We start from the raw sequence: 15577 nt of genomic DNA on the forward strand, positions 1-15577 counted from the left end.
GGGTAAGACCAAAGGTCCATCTAGCCCAGTATCCTGTCACAGTGGCCAATGCCAGGTGCCCCAGAGGGAATGAACAGAACAGGTAATCATCAAATGATCCATCCCCTGTCGCCCATTCCCAGATTCTGGCAAACAGAGGTTAGGGACACCATCCCTGCCCATCCTGGCTAATAACCATTGCTGGACCTATCCTCCATGAATTTATCTAGTTCTTTTTTGTACCCTGTTATAGTCTTGGCCTTCACAACATCCTCTGGCAAGGAGTTTCACAGGATGACTGCGTTGTGTGAAAAAAAATATGTCCTTTTGTTTTTTTAAACCTGCTGCCTAATAATTTCATTTGGTAACCCCTATTTCTTGTGTTGTGAGGAGTAAACAACACTTCCTTATTTCCTTTCTTCACACCAGTCATGATTTTATTAACCTCTATCATAGGCATCTCTTTTCCAAGCTGAAAAGTCCCAGTCTTATTAATCTCTCCTCATATGGCAGCTATTCCATACCCCTGGTCATTTTTGTTGCCTTTTTCTGAACCTTTTCCAAGTCCAATATATCTTTTTTGAGATGAGGCGACCACATCTGCACACAGTATTCAAGATGTGGGCATACCATGGATTTATATAGAGGTAATATGATATTTTCTGTCTTATTATCTATCCCTTTCTTAACGATTCCCAACATTCTGTTCGCTTTTTTGACTGCCGCTGCACATTGAGTGGATGTTTTCCGAGAACTATCCACAATGACTCCAAGATCTCTTTCTTGAGTGGTAACAGGTAATTTAGACCCCTTCATTTTATATGTATAGTTGGGATTATGCTTTCCGATGTGCATTACTTGGCATTTATCAACACTGAATTTCATCTGCCATTTTGTTGCTCAGTCACCCAGTTTTGAGAGATCCTTTTGTAGCTCTTAGCAGTCTGCCTGGGTCTTGAGTAGTTTTGTATTACTGCTTTATGCAATCCCAGCTAATTTCTGATGCATCTGACACTTGTCCAGTTTCAGAAAAATTCAACCCATGGTCAACTGAAGCATAATAGATGAAGAAGTAAAGAACCTCAGACATTTCCTGTCCTTTATTTGATCCTTCAACTGGGAATGTTCCTTCATCCCTCTCCTTTCAAATTTCTTCACAAAACTTTGCAAAAACTAAAAAAGTTTTGTGAAGCAGGCCAGATTGACCTGAATGTTTTTATGTTACTGATGCATGTAAGTATGTCAGTACCACTCAGGCAAGACTTAACACTGACTTCACTGAAGGCCTCATGGTGTGCAGGAATCTGTATCAACAATTCATATATCCTCAGCATGTGCAAACTATTTGCCCAAAAATAAGTAATTCAGAGGTCATGACGGCTTGATGATAATGTTAGAGGCCTTTTCAGAAATCTATGATCTATATTCCTACTTGTCTCAAATCATGGGAAGAACACCACATGGTATTATGGATTTGGCCAGAGAAGAACAAGAGACTTATGAAACACTTTGCAAGAATCAAGTGACACAGTAATTCCTTAGAGAGCCTCACTGACTTTCAGTGGATGCAATGTCCATCTCAGGGTCTAAACTGTGCTCCTGGGAGGACACTTGAATAGAGTGTCCTTGAGCTCAGTGAGATTTCTTGACTCATTCATCTGTGAAATAGTCACAGATGATTTCCTCATTAAAAATCACATCTTCTGGGTTATAAATTAACGTAACAATGTTTCTCCCACCCCTCCCCTCCTATACAGTCAACAAATCTTCATGCTGATGAATTTTGTAAGAGTACATGCTGCTTCCTTTTAAATTAGCGAATGAAGATCTTTTCCATTATTGGCTAAAGGCTACATTAAAAGACTGTCAAATTGAAAGCTAGTCAATTTCAAAGTATGATTTAGAAGCTTCAGGTATTACAGCTACTCCAAATCCTCTTGCCAATTATTACAAGAATATTGACATTTTCCTTTTTTTTTTTTTTTTTTTAAAGTGTCACCCTTTGTTAATGCATGAAAGACCCACACAAACGAGAATAAATTAACTGAACTATACAAGGAACAGTAAAACTGAGTGCTATTAAAAACAACAAAAGAAAGTGAAAAGCCGAGGAAATTTTTTCCTCTAGTCAAAAGTGTCTCTTGTAACACTTATAGGTAACATTTTCAGACTGAATTATGATTTTCAAGTTGATGCGGTCCATTTAGAAAGTTGACTGCAGATATGTAATATGAATAAAAGTAATCCCATTAGACAATTTAATAACCCACAAAAAGAAAAAATTATAACAATTATGAGTAAGTTATCATGCTAACAAAGAGCTTATAACCACTGAACTGTGAAAGAAAAAAAAAAGTGTCTTTTGAATAATCTAACAGTTACAACACCGCTCACTGGGTATCGAAAAAACATGTTTATTTCTTGCAACGGCTGACAATGTTTATAAAATTCTTATATAAATCACTGTTAACATTCAACACAGTGATAAAAGCATGTGCATGCACGTGCACACAGATCTATTTTCCTGGCCACAGTACAATCAGCAACCATGACTACAAATGTATTTATTATAATAATAATAATAATAATAATGACAGTTTTTCCTGCCCAGACACTAGGACAATATCTGATTACTAAGGACATGGAATGTTTTCATTATTACATTAATGTCATGGGTAGAGACAACAGTTTGAACAAATACTAATCAGGGAAATTCTGCTAGAACAAATGTGTTTAACATATACTTGTAGATACCATGGTTCTGATCCCAATGCAGACAGGGACAAGCATTTGGTTATACCAGGGGTCCTCAAACTGGGGGTCGGGACCCCTCAGGGGGTTGCGAGGTTATTACATGGGGGGTCACGAGCTGTCAGCCTCCACCCCAAACCCCACTTTGCCTCCAGCATTTATAATGGTGTTAAATATACAAAAAAGAGTGTTCTTAATGTATAAGGGAGGTCGCACTCTGAAGCTTGCTGTGTGAAAGGGGTCACCAGTACAAAAGTCTGAGAACCCGTGGGCTAAACTGTCAAAGGCTTTTTCACTCTGTCCTCAAAGTAAAAGTTCCCAACTGACTGAACGTTACTGGAAGTCAATGGGTGTTGAACACACAAATAAAGGAGGATAAAACTCAGCCTCATGAGGGTTCCTCTGGTTGCACTATGAAGGGAAGGAGCAGATAAATGTATCATGTTGAAAATTTTTGAATGAATCATACATTTTAGAATTGTACTTCAACAAAAGCAAGTAAATGTAAATAGTCTCTAGTAATGCCTTAATTGACATTAAACCAGGCTGCATAAGAATATACAGCTAGAGCTAAACCCTCATCTCCCATGCACAGCACAAAATGTGCCAGTGGGCATGCATCTGCAAGTTAATTTTTCAAGATATGACATTCAGGTTGAAATGGGGCTTAAATTAGAGTAGGCATGCCTCTTATAGTGTAATTAGGGTTCAAAGGTTAATATTTATTAGCAGTAAAAACTGTATTTAAATTTCAGAGTAGCAGCCGTGTTAATCTGTATCGCAAAAAGAACAGGAGTACTTGTGGCACCTTAGAGACTAACAAATTTATTAGCGCATAAGCTTTCGTGGGCTACAGCCCACTTCTTCAGATGCATATAGAATGGAACCTATATATTGAGGAGATATATATACACACATACAGAGAGCATGAAAAGGTGGGAGTTGTCTTACCAACTCTGAGAGGCCAATTAAGTAAGAGGGGAAAAAAAACAAAACAAAACAAAAAACTTTTGAAGTGATAATCAAGATAGCCCAGTACAGACAGTTTGATAAGAAGTGTGAGAATACTTACAAGGGGAGATAGATTCAATGTTTGTAATGGCTCAGCCATTCCCAGTCCTTATTCAATCCTAAATTGATTGTATCTAGTTTGCATATCAATTCCAGCTCAGCAGTCTCTCGTTGGAGTCTGTTTTTGAAGTTTTTCTGTTGTAAAATAGCCACCCGAAGGTCTGTCATTGAATGACCAGACAGGTTAAAGTGTTCTCCCACTGGTTTTTGAGTGTTATGATTCCTGATGTTAGATTTGTGTCCATTAATTCTTTTGCGTAGAGACTGTCCGGTTTGGCCAATGTACGTGGCAGAGGGGCATTGCTGGCACATGATGGCATATATCACATCAGTAGATGTGCAGGTGAACGAGCCCCTGATGGTATGGCTGGTGTGATTAGGTCCTATGATGATGTCACTTGAATAGATATGTGGACAGAGTTGGCATCGGGTTTTGTTAAAAGGATGGGTTCCTGGGTCAGTGTTTTTGTTCAGTGATGTGTGGTTGCTGGTGAGTATTTGCTTTAGGTTGGGGGGTTGCACCTACAAGATCTCTATCAAGCATTCTTAAAACTACAATACCCACCTGCTGAAGTGAAAAAACAGATTGACAGAGCCAGACGAGTACCCAGAAGTCATCTCCTACAAGACAGGCCCAACAAAGAAAATAACAGAACACCACTAGCTGTCACCTTCAGCCCCCAACTAAAACCTCTCCAGCGCATCATCAAAGATCTACAACCTATCCTGAAAGATGATCCCTCACTCTCACAGATCTTGGGAGACAGACCTGTCCTCGCTTACAGACAACCCCCCAACCGAAAGCAAATACTCACCAGCAACCACACATCACTGAACAAAAACACTGACCCAGGAACCCATCCTTTTAACAAAACCCGATGCCAACTCTGTCCACATATCTATTCAAGTGACATCATCATAGGACCTAATCACATCAGCCATACCATCAGGGGCTCGTTCACCTGCACATCTACTGATGTGATATATGCCATCATGTGCCAGCAATGCCCCTCTGCCACGTACATTGGCCAAACCGGACAGCCTCTATGCAAAAGAATTAATGGACACAAATCTGACATCAGGAATCATAATACTCAAAAACCAGTGGGAGAATACTTTAACCTGTCTGGTCATTCAATGACAGACCTTCGGGTGGCTATTTTACAACAGAAAAACCTCAAAAACAGACTCCAACGAGAGACTGCTGAGCTGGAATTGATATGCATACTAGATACAATCAACTTAGGATTGAATAAGGACTGGGAATGGCTGAGCCATTACAAACATTGAATCTATCTCCCCTTGTAAGTATTCTCACACTTCTTATCAAACTGTCTGTACTGGGCTATCTTGATTATCACTTCAAAAGTTTTTTTTCTCTTACTTAATTGGCCTCTCAGAGTTGGTAAGACAACTCCCACCTGTTCATGCCCTCTGTATGTGTGTATATATATCTCCTCAATATATGTTCCATTCTATATGCATCTGAAGAAGTGGGCTGTAGCCCACGAAAGCTTATGCTCTAATAAATTTGTTAGTCTCTAAGGTGCCACAAGTACTCCTGTATTTAAATTGTTGTTTAAAAATTTTTGCCTTGATTTTCATTAAGAATTTCACAACAACCTTCTGGAACACCACCAGCAAGTATGGAAGACCTTTAGGGCCTGCAGGATCCCTATGCAGACTACTGAACGTCTACAAATTTTGCTACCATCAGTGTACAATTAATACTTTTTTTCCACATTTTATCAGATTAAACCTAAAAACAGCAACAGAATAATTATTTTCATGTTTCAAAGGTGAACAAAAACAAACCACCCTGTAATTTGGCAACTAGCCACTAAATTAAATGTTTAAGCAATATCATCTCCAGGATTATAGACAAAACAGGTTATCACACGTGGACAGGATTTACTATAGACTATACAACATACAAAGCCTTTACCAACACATAGGTGTACAAGATCCTTGCCCTGGGGACCTTACAACAGAAATCACACAAGCAATTAAGGAGCAAACAGTGCCAAAAAAGAGATCAGCCCTGGAATATTAAATAGAAACAGTGAACTCTAAAGAAGGATTTGAAAGGGAAGGTGCTAAGTGCACCAGATGAAGTGGGCTGTCACAAGCACAGGGTATAGTAGGAATTGACATGAAGTCAAGAACAGAAGAGAAAGACAAAAGGAGCACTAATGTCAGGGAATAAGGCACAAAAGAGAAAATTAAAAAGAACTGGACTGGGACTCAGAAGCCTGGATTCAAATCCTGGCTCTGTTACAGACTCCCCGTATAACCTCGGCAACTTTCAATCTCTGAGTCTCAATTCCCTATATGTTGGCCCTACCAACTTCACGGCCATGAAAAATGTGTCATGGACCATGAAATACGCCCTTCCCCATGAAATCCAATCTCCTTCATGATGCTGGGAGCGCCCCAGCCGGGCTGGGGAGGGACAGGACTTGTTCTTCTCCTGCAGGGTCACTTTCGGTGTGGAGATCAGACCCACCTTTGGAGGCAGCGCAGAAGCGAAGGTGGTACACCCAGGGCTTCTGCACTAAAGCAGCCCCGGAGCTTCCTGCAGCTGGGGAAGGTACATGGAGGTGGATCTGATCTCCCCACCGAGAACAGCTGTGCAGGGGAAGAGCAAGTCCTGTCCCTCTCCAGCTGGCTAAGAGCTGGGCTCGGGGCTTCCGCACCATGGCTTCTGGCGGTGATTCCACCCTGCGGCTTCTGCTAGGACTCTCGCCTCCACGGCTCCTGCCAGGGCTCGAGGCACCTGGGCTCGGGGCTTCTGGTCCTGTGGCTCCTGCTGGGGCTTGGGGTGCCTGGTCTCAGGGCTTCCGCCCCGCGGCTCCTGATGAGGTTCAGGGCGCCCGCCCCCCAGCTCCTGCCGGGGCTCGGAACACCCAAGCTCAAGGGTTCCGTGCCCATGGCATCTGCGGGGGCTTGGGGCACCCATTTTTCTAGGTCCCTGTGGGCCCATGCGTTAATCCGCCACTGGCTGGCACTCCCAGCAGTACGGGGGAAATCGGACCCATCTCCGCCTCTGGAAGCCTCCTCCGGCTGCAGGAAGCTCTGCGGTGAAGTAAAGGTGGCAATCCCGTGACCACCCCGACAACAGTTTTACTATCCTCCCACAGCCCCCTTTTTGGGTCAAGACCCCCATGGTTACAACACAATGAAATTTCAGATGTAAACACCTGAAAACGTGAAATTGACTAGTTTTCAAATCCCATGTCCCTGAAATTGACCAAAATGGACCATGAATTTGATAGGGCGCTACCTATATGTAAAATGGAGGTAATACTACTTTTCTCCCTTCCGTTGTCAGTATTGTCTAAGGTCTGGTCTACATTTGAAAGTTTTACCAATATAACTGTTTCAGTTGGATACAATATTTTTTAACCAAAATAGTTATACTGATAAAAGCCCTAATATGGGCATCGTTTACTCTGGAAGGAAATCTTTAGTAAAAGGCGAAAGATTTTACTACATCAAAAAAACATCTGCACACAATATTTTAAAATTCTGCAAAATTCTGCATATTTTATTTGTCAATAAATACATGTGGAGGCTCCAGCATGGCAGTGGGGAGTACAGGCCATTAGCTGCACAGAGGTGGGAGATCACCCTGCAGCCCCTCTCTCCCCAGGACATGGACTCAGCAGTGAGGCTGCACCCATCCCTGCCATAGCACAAGGGCCAGGCCTGCCCCAGAAACACCCTGGGGCCCCACCCCTCCGTGCCAGGAACACCAAGATAGCGAGAGGAACGGAGTCTCTCACACACACCCAGACCTTGCCCCCAATCCAGGTGTGAGGCAGGCACGTTCAGCGTGGCAGGATCCAAGTGTGGAGGGGCCTACTGTGCGGGGGATTCAGGTGTGGGGTGAGAGAGTTCTGGGTGGGGCAATCTGGGTGCGGCAGCTCAGTGGGGGATTTGCATGCATGGGAAATAGGACTCTGCGGTGGGGGGAAAGGCTAGGCAAAGGTGGTTGGGGCTCAGCAGGAAAGGAGCTGGATGCGGGGGACCCAGCAGGGAGTCTGGGTGCTGGGAGAGTGGGGCCCAGTGGGGTCTGAGTGCCAGTGGTAGGAGCTCAGTGGGGTGGGAGTCTGGATGTGGGGAGCTGGTTGGTGTTGTCCAGGTGAAGGGGGATGGGGATTTGAGTGCAGGGGGCTCAGAGGGGGTGGTCCAAGTGGAGGGGTGGAGGTCTGGATGCAGGGGGGGTCTGGGTGCGGGGGGAGGGCAAGGCTCAGCAGGGTGGGAGTTCAGGGGGCTCAGCAGGGGTTGTCTGTATGGGGTGGGGGTCGGGCAGATGGGGGAGCAGCTCCTCATACAGGGAACCCTCCTCACACAGCAGAGGAGCAATGGCGTCAGGAAGCAGAGGGGGGCACCAATGGATGCAACACTTTCTGCAGCCAAGGGAGGCTTCTGGGGATAGATCTGATTGGCCCACAACTGCTCCTTGCAGGGGAAGAAGAAATCCCATCCTCCCCTGTCCCCAGCCCAGCAGGGGATAGCAGCTGAGTCTGATGCAGGGTAGGAGTCACCAGCCAGGGCACACCCAGCCCCTCTCCCCCCACACACACACTGTGATTTACCTCTCCGCCAGCTGCTCCAGGCCCATGCTACTGGGGAGGGGCATGTGACCGCTCTTGCAGCCTCCCTTTGCTTCAGGAAAGCATTTTTCTGCAGGAAAGCAAAGAAATCTGTGGGGGACATGAATTCTGCATGCACGCAGTGGCGCAGAAATCCCCCAGCATAACTGTTATACTGAGATACTGGTGACTTACCAGTAAAGTTAGTCCCCTTTCCTTTACATGAATAGCTATACTGGTATAAAGTATAACTGTGTTCACATCAGGAAGGTTGTACCTCTTTAACTATACTCCATATAGTTAAAACAGTACAATATTCTAGTGTAGGCGAGGCTTAATTAGATTGTAAATAAGGGAATATGATAATCAATTATTTGTTAATTTTTGAAAACTAGCAAATTACAATATGATCACCTGATAAGACTAAAAATCAGAATAAAATATTTTATATTAGTGTAAAATTATCTTCAGATGGAAATTAAAGCACTTATAAACGGCTAAGAGCTTGAGTTCAAGGCAATTTTTTTAAACATTTTTCAGAAAAGCAGTGACCCACCAAAGATCTTCTGCACATAGTGAGCACAGTTAAAAAGTAGTATTTGTGGCAGTTTCAGAACCCAGAGTCAGAGACTGTAAGCTAGTTGCCAAATTACATAATACTGCTTTAAGAATGAGAGAGACAAAGAGTAAAAAATACACACACATTGTTTAAATATAAAATTTATTTTTGAGTCAGAATAGTCTAGTGTTCACATGAGGGGACTAGAAGAAGCGGTTACTCACTCTGTGCAGTAATAGTGGTTCTTCAATATCTGTCCCCCTATGGATGCTCCACTTCAGTTCCTTCCTATGGTGCTCCACTTCAGGTGAGTATACACACCATGCACCTTTGATCAGAGATTTTAGGTAGCAGTGCCTGTTCGGCCCACACATGCACACTATCCAGCCTTGTGCTCTGCACCGTGGCTATATAGAACTATAGAGACAAACTGCCCTCAACTTCTTCTCTACCGCAAAGCTCCATAGCAGAGAACTCCAAAGCTGAAGGGATGAAGGACTGGTGGTGGAGCAACCATAGGGGGGTCACATCTCAAAGAACCACAGCTACTGCACAGGGTGACTAATTTCTTCTTCAACTAGTGTCCCTATGAGTGCTTCACTTCAGTACCAAGCAGTACCCTCTAAGGAGGGGAGGGCTTCGGAGTAGAGTCCAAAATTGAAGATAGCACAGTAGAGCCTAGCATAGCATCAAAAGCTGAGTCATGAGTTACTACATAATGTTTAGAAAAGGGATGTATGGAGGTCCAAGTTGTGGCTGTACATATTTCAGCAATGGGAACATTTTTAGGAATGGTTATCAAAGTAAAGAAAGGGTTACTACTCTGGAAGGAGGTTGAAGATCATGAGACTGACAGATAATGAAGTCAGATATCTATCTAGAAAGTCTTTGCTTGGAAACTGGAGATCCCTTAGATCTGTCTGAAATAGACATAAAACAATCTCGGAAATTTTCTAAATGGCTTGGCTTACTCCTGCCCAGGTAAAATGCTTAAGCCCTTCTGACACTGAGTGTGTGCAATATAAAATCTTCCTTATTCAGGTGTTGTTTAGGGAAGAAAAGTGGAAGATGAATAAGCAGGTTAATGTGAAAATCAGAGGACACCTTTAGTAAGAATTTGGGGTGTAATCATAATGTGACCTTGTCTCTGAAAAATACTATGAAAAGAGAACATGCGATCAGAGCCCTAATCTCCCCAACTCTTCAAGCAGAAGTAATGGCTACCAGAAGGCCACTTTCAACAATAAATCAAGGAGGGAGCAGGTTGCCACAGGTTCAATGGGGGCTCTTGTAAGGCATCTGAGCACCAAATTGAGGTCCCAAATCAGAGTAGGATGTTTGACTTGTGCAAAATGATTCCCCACTGTGACACTCTGTATCTTGGGGGAACACCCTGCATCCCCATGTTCATCCTTATAATATGATTGTGTGGTATCCAATGCAAAGTTTGTAATGTTGGGTGTCTTCGGAAGGCTCATTATGCACTGAGCATTGTTGTTATAGTTACGTTATAGGTTGTAATTTCATGTATATGGTTATGAGGCTGAAAATGTGTCCTCATGGCTTAAAACAAGCTCAGGCAAAACTCTCCAGGAATAGAGGGACAATTCACACCTCACCAGAGCATGTATGGGACAAACCCAGCCCAGTCTCACAGGAACAAAGGACACTGGCCTAGGCAGCAACAAAAAAATCTGTTATACTCTCAAGGGAGTCACCCCCCTTCCCTTGGTCAATTTGGGACTACGATGAAGTAATGCTCATCTGACTCTGAAGGGGGGGGAAGGGGGCAAAGCCAAGAGGGAAAAAAGAACATGATAAAAGGGAGAGACATTTGCCATGCTCTTCCTCTCTCTTCCACCTCCATTTAGAGAGACAACCACCAAACAACTGAAACACTGATCAAAGGGGAGAGCCTGGCTCAAGGGCAACCAGCCAGTCTGTGGTGAGAAGCATCTAAATTTTTAAGGGCATTGAAAGTGATAAGATCAGCTTAGAATGTGTTTTGCTTTTATTTCATTTAACCAAATCTGACTTCTTGTGCTTTGACTTATAATCACTTAAAATCGATCTTTTGTAGTTAATTAATTAGTTTGTTTATTCTACCTGAAGCGGTGCGTTTGGTTTGAAGTGTGTCAGAGACTCCCCTTGGGATAACAAGCCTGGTACATATCAATTTCTTTGTTAAACTGACAAACTCATATAAGCTTGTAGCGTCCAGCAGGCATAACTGGACACTGAAAGATGGAGGTTCCTAGCGTTGTGTCTGGGACCGGAGATATTGGCTAGTGTCATTCAGTTGCACAATCCAAGCAGCGGCTGGCCAAAAGCGCTCACTCACGTAGCAGCTTACATGCCAGAGGCTGTGCATGAACAGCCCAGCAGTGGGGTTCTCACAGCAGAGCAGGGTAAGGCTGGCTCCCAAAGTCGAGGATTGGAGTGACCTAGCAGATCACCAGTCCAGATAACACCAGGGGAACGTCACACCCACCCCTTGAGAAACCTCTTCACTGGATGACCGAATACCAAAAAACCTTCCACCAGGGAATGGAACATCGTAACAGCTGCCAAAAGTACCCTAGTGGAATTCAGAAACAACCCTGTCTTTTTTCAATTCCAGGATGTAGTCTAGTACAACGCTGGTGGAAAGTGTCTTATATGTCACATCAGTAGCTGAATCTCATCCACTTTTGTAGGTAAATATTATGAGTAAACTGCTTCCTACTATGCAACAATACTTTGGTTACCTCCTCAGAACAGACTGAGTCTAATCCCGTGAGCCATTGATTAGCCATGCTTTGAGGCGAAGAACTTCCAGGTTGGAGTGAAGAATTTGACAGGCATCCTGAGAGAGAAGATGAGGAACATCTGAAGGGTGATCAGTTGACAAACAGCCAACTAGATGAGAAAAGGAAACCATGTCTGTCTTGGCCACATTAGGACCACCAGACTAACCCTGGCCTTATCTTTCCTTACCTTGATCAGCACCTTGGATATTAGAAGAATTGGAGGAAAATGCATACAGCAGACCCAACGTCTAATGAAAGAGAAAGACATCTCCCAAGGAGCGGCGACTCAGTCCACCTCTCAAGAACTGGAAGCATTTCTTGTTTCTGGCCATGGCAAACAGGTCTACCTGCAGGATGCCCTACCACCATAATATGTGGTGGATCGTGATGGGATCTATTTCCTATTAGTGGTCCTGAGCAAAAATGTCTGCTGAGGGTATCCGTGGTGATGTTTGGAATGCCCAGAAAGGAAACTGCTTTGATTTCATATGCACCAATTCCAGAGTCTCATCACTTCAGCACAGAGGGTGATCTCGCTCCCCATTGATAGTTTATATAAAACATACGTGACATGTTATCTGTCATGATCTTCATGTATTTGCTCCTGATCAACAGCATAAAATGAAAACAGGCATTCCTGAATGCCCGGAGTTCCAGCAAGATGATGGAGGGGAGAGATAGCTCAGTGGTTTGAGCATTGGCCTGCTAAACTCACGGTTGTGAGTTCAATCCTTGAGGGGCTCACTTAGGAATCTGGGGCAAAATCAGTACTTTGTTAACAGTCAAAGCTGTCCTTATCATTTTGTGAGTTCCCCTGTAGCCCTCTGGTTACGCTCTGCAGCTGGGATATAGGCAAGCCCAGTTTGAGGCTGCATCCTGACTCAGAGGGAGGGGGTCTGGTTTTTGGGGGAAGGGATAGCTCAGTGGTTTGAGCCTTGGCCTGCTAAACCCAGGGTTGTGAGTTCAATCCTTGAGGGGGCCATTTAGGGATCTGGGGCAAAAATCTGTCTGGGGATTGGGCCTGCTTTGAGCAGGGGGTTGGACTGGATGACCTCCTGAGGTCCCTTCCAACCCTGATATTCTATGATTCTATGTGTACAGTGGGCTCAGAAGAAGATCACCTGTCTTGAGCAGTGTGTCTAGATGTGCTCCCCATCCAAACAGGGATGCATTTGTTGTTATTACTATCGTCAGAGATGGGGACTCCTGCACAAACATTTTGAGGGTCTTTCCACCAGTCAAGGGACTTTTTTACAACCATGGGCATCAAGAGTAGTTGGTATAAGCTGTGTTTGCTTGGTGAATAAACAGTTATGAGTCACTTGTGTGAGGTAGCACATGAGCAGCTACCTTTTTCCCCCATCCCACTGTGTCCCTGCATCCCCACTTCCATTCAGCCCCTACCCCAGTCTGTGACACCCCTCCCAGCAGCCCCATGTGCTCCACACTGTACATCCCCCCCAATATCCAGTTCCTCCTGACCTGGCCCCACAGGCAGGGCATTGTGAAAAAGGAAGCCTCTTCTCTTCCCTATCCACAGCTGGGATTGCCCGGGAGCAGCTGCTCTCTGTTCTGGGGCCACAGCAGCTCCTGGCAAAAGGCGTAAGTGCAGCACTTTTCTAGCAGAATGTATTTTCTGCAGGGGGGAAATTCCGCATGGCACATGAATTCTGTGTGCACGCAGTGGCACAGAATTCCCCCAGGAGAAAGAGTTCATAAAACTGAACTTCTCAAAATTACAGTAGTCACCGTGCATAAGTTGCTCTATGATGCACCACATCACTTTCTTCCTGTCCTAGAAACATTGCAAAGTGATTTCCATTGCATTGAAGGCACCAGAATGCAAACAGACGGCAACTACAATAGAATCTCAGAGTTACAGACACCTCAGGAATGGAGGTTGTTCATTACTCTGAAATGTTCATAACGCTGAACAAGATGTTATGGGATGCTCCTCGGGGCGGACTGCTCGGAGAGAGGGCTCACCGCTGTGCCTGCGAACTTCAGTGTCTTCACCTCCTATCTGTAAGTGGCTGCTCAGTGAGCGGGATGTGCACAGGCAGCTGGTTCTAGCCCCCTGGCTGCAAGGGTGATGAGTGAGGCACCACGGTGTCAGTGGATACGCAGTGCAGGCTGTGGCCTTTAAAACTGAGCTGCTCCTCCAGAGCGCAACATCCAGGCAGGAGCTTGGGCTCCAGCTCCAGCAGCAACACTTGAGGCCAGGTTCCTGCAGGAACTCGGGAAGTTTCTTTTCCAGAGGGGGCGGAGGACTGCGCCCGTGGCTTACAGGAAAGCTGCAGACCCCAGCACTGCTCCTGTTCTGCCTGCTTAGGGGCCCACAGCTGTGCCTGTGAAACTCACTGTCTTCACCTCCTACCTGTAAGTGACTGCCCCCCATGTGGCAAGTATGGGATGGGGTGGGGTGGGGACAGGCAGCCCAACTGTGCCTACCTTTAAGATGCAATACAGGCACAGTACAGTATTTGCTACTTTGGGGTGGGGGGAAGGGCAGTTGTCTCTGCTGCTGTCTGATTGCTTACTTACCGTTCCACATGGTGTCCGGTTGACCAGTCAGTCCATAACTCTGGTGTTCATATCTTTGAAGGTCTACTGTACTTCTTCATATAGTTTCATAATATGATTGTTTTCCCTCCAATCAGGAAAAAAATGGTTCATAAAAATGATCACTGATAATACTGGTATTCAAAAAAGTCTAGATTCTACTGTATTGTCGCATGGAACAGAAGGCAAAGTTATAAAGCGGTTAATGCCTGTTTGTAACCCTCCTCCTCCTCCTCTGGCCCCAAACTACCTCCAGATGCAACATCTCCTTCCCCATGAACTCTTTTTTTCCTCCCTGCTTTAGTCCTTAATGGGATCATTCTCAAAAATGTTTCAGCTTTGCCCATTAGAGCCCTGTCTACACTAGAAAGTTTTGTTGCCAACAACATAGCTCAGCAATCGGTGCACCTGACCTAGCACTGAAAATGATACAAAGTTGCCCAAACCTCAAAGATAGTTTATGAAATCACGGTAAAGATCATTTGTTCTTGGCTACACTTGTAGTAATGCTAGACATGGTTTGGTCCTGTCTACACTTCTGCACTGGTTCAGCAGCACCCTCTTGCTGACATTCACTACAAGCAACAAGAAAATTTCTGCCTGTTGAAGAGTTTAGGTCATTAAAAACTTGACAATTAGGCTACTGGTGTGTGGAGACCACAGCCTATCACACTGACCAAAACTGTCTCATTATTTCCTTGTATTCCCCTGCCAGTATGTCTGCTCTTGTCTTACACTTAGATTGTAAGCTCATTGGGGCACAATCTGTCTTTTTGTTCTGTCTGTACAGTGTCTAGCACAATGGCGTCCTAGTTATGACTGGGGCTCCTAGGTGCTATAATGATGCAAATAATAAGTTATCCATCATTAGTGCTTTCTCTTTCTCTTCTAACACAATACTATTTTGTAATTATACTTTTTATTCAGACATTTTGCAAAGTGCTTTCTAAATGTATATTTATCTACATACAATTATTTCTACCACCACAGTAATTCAGCCACCTCTGGGATGAAACACAGAAGGTGTTTACCAACAGTTTAGAAGAGGAAGTGAAGAATACTTTAGCTAAATGAAATTGCAAGATTAAATTCTGTCTCCTATAATCAATTATGTAAATGAAAATTTAATCATGACACTAGCTAACACTACTGTTTTTGAAGAAATGTACCACAAAAATTTCAACTGTTCACACAGAGCAATCAGGATTTTTTTTTAAGTCTGTCATTCAGGAGACCCACATATAGCAAGTGGACAAAAGTTCATTTTA

General features: G+C 44.2%; 1 protein-coding gene across 12 annotated transcripts in view; it reads right to left on the bottom strand.

Moving 5' to 3' along the window:
- TMEM135 (transmembrane protein 135) overlaps nucleotides 1-15577 on the bottom strand; it is a 378153-nt gene that overhangs the window by 351265 nt on the left and 11311 nt on the right. Inside the window, exon 1 of one of the 12 annotated variants that reach the window (XM_065581689.1) lies at nucleotides 8403-8417. The exons of the other annotated variants lie outside the window; for them this stretch is intronic. The gene's annotated coding sequence lies outside the window, so the exon portion shown is untranslated. Of the gene's footprint in view, nucleotides 1-8402; nucleotides 8418-15577 lie in introns of those variants that run through there. 12 annotated transcript variants of the gene reach the window in all.

Source organism: Chrysemys picta, chromosome 1 (genome assembly GCF_011386835.1).
Source record: "Chrysemys picta bellii isolate R12L10 chromosome 1, ASM1138683v2, whole genome shotgun sequence".
Taxonomy (NCBI): Eukaryota; Metazoa; Chordata; order Testudines; family Emydidae; genus Chrysemys; species Chrysemys picta.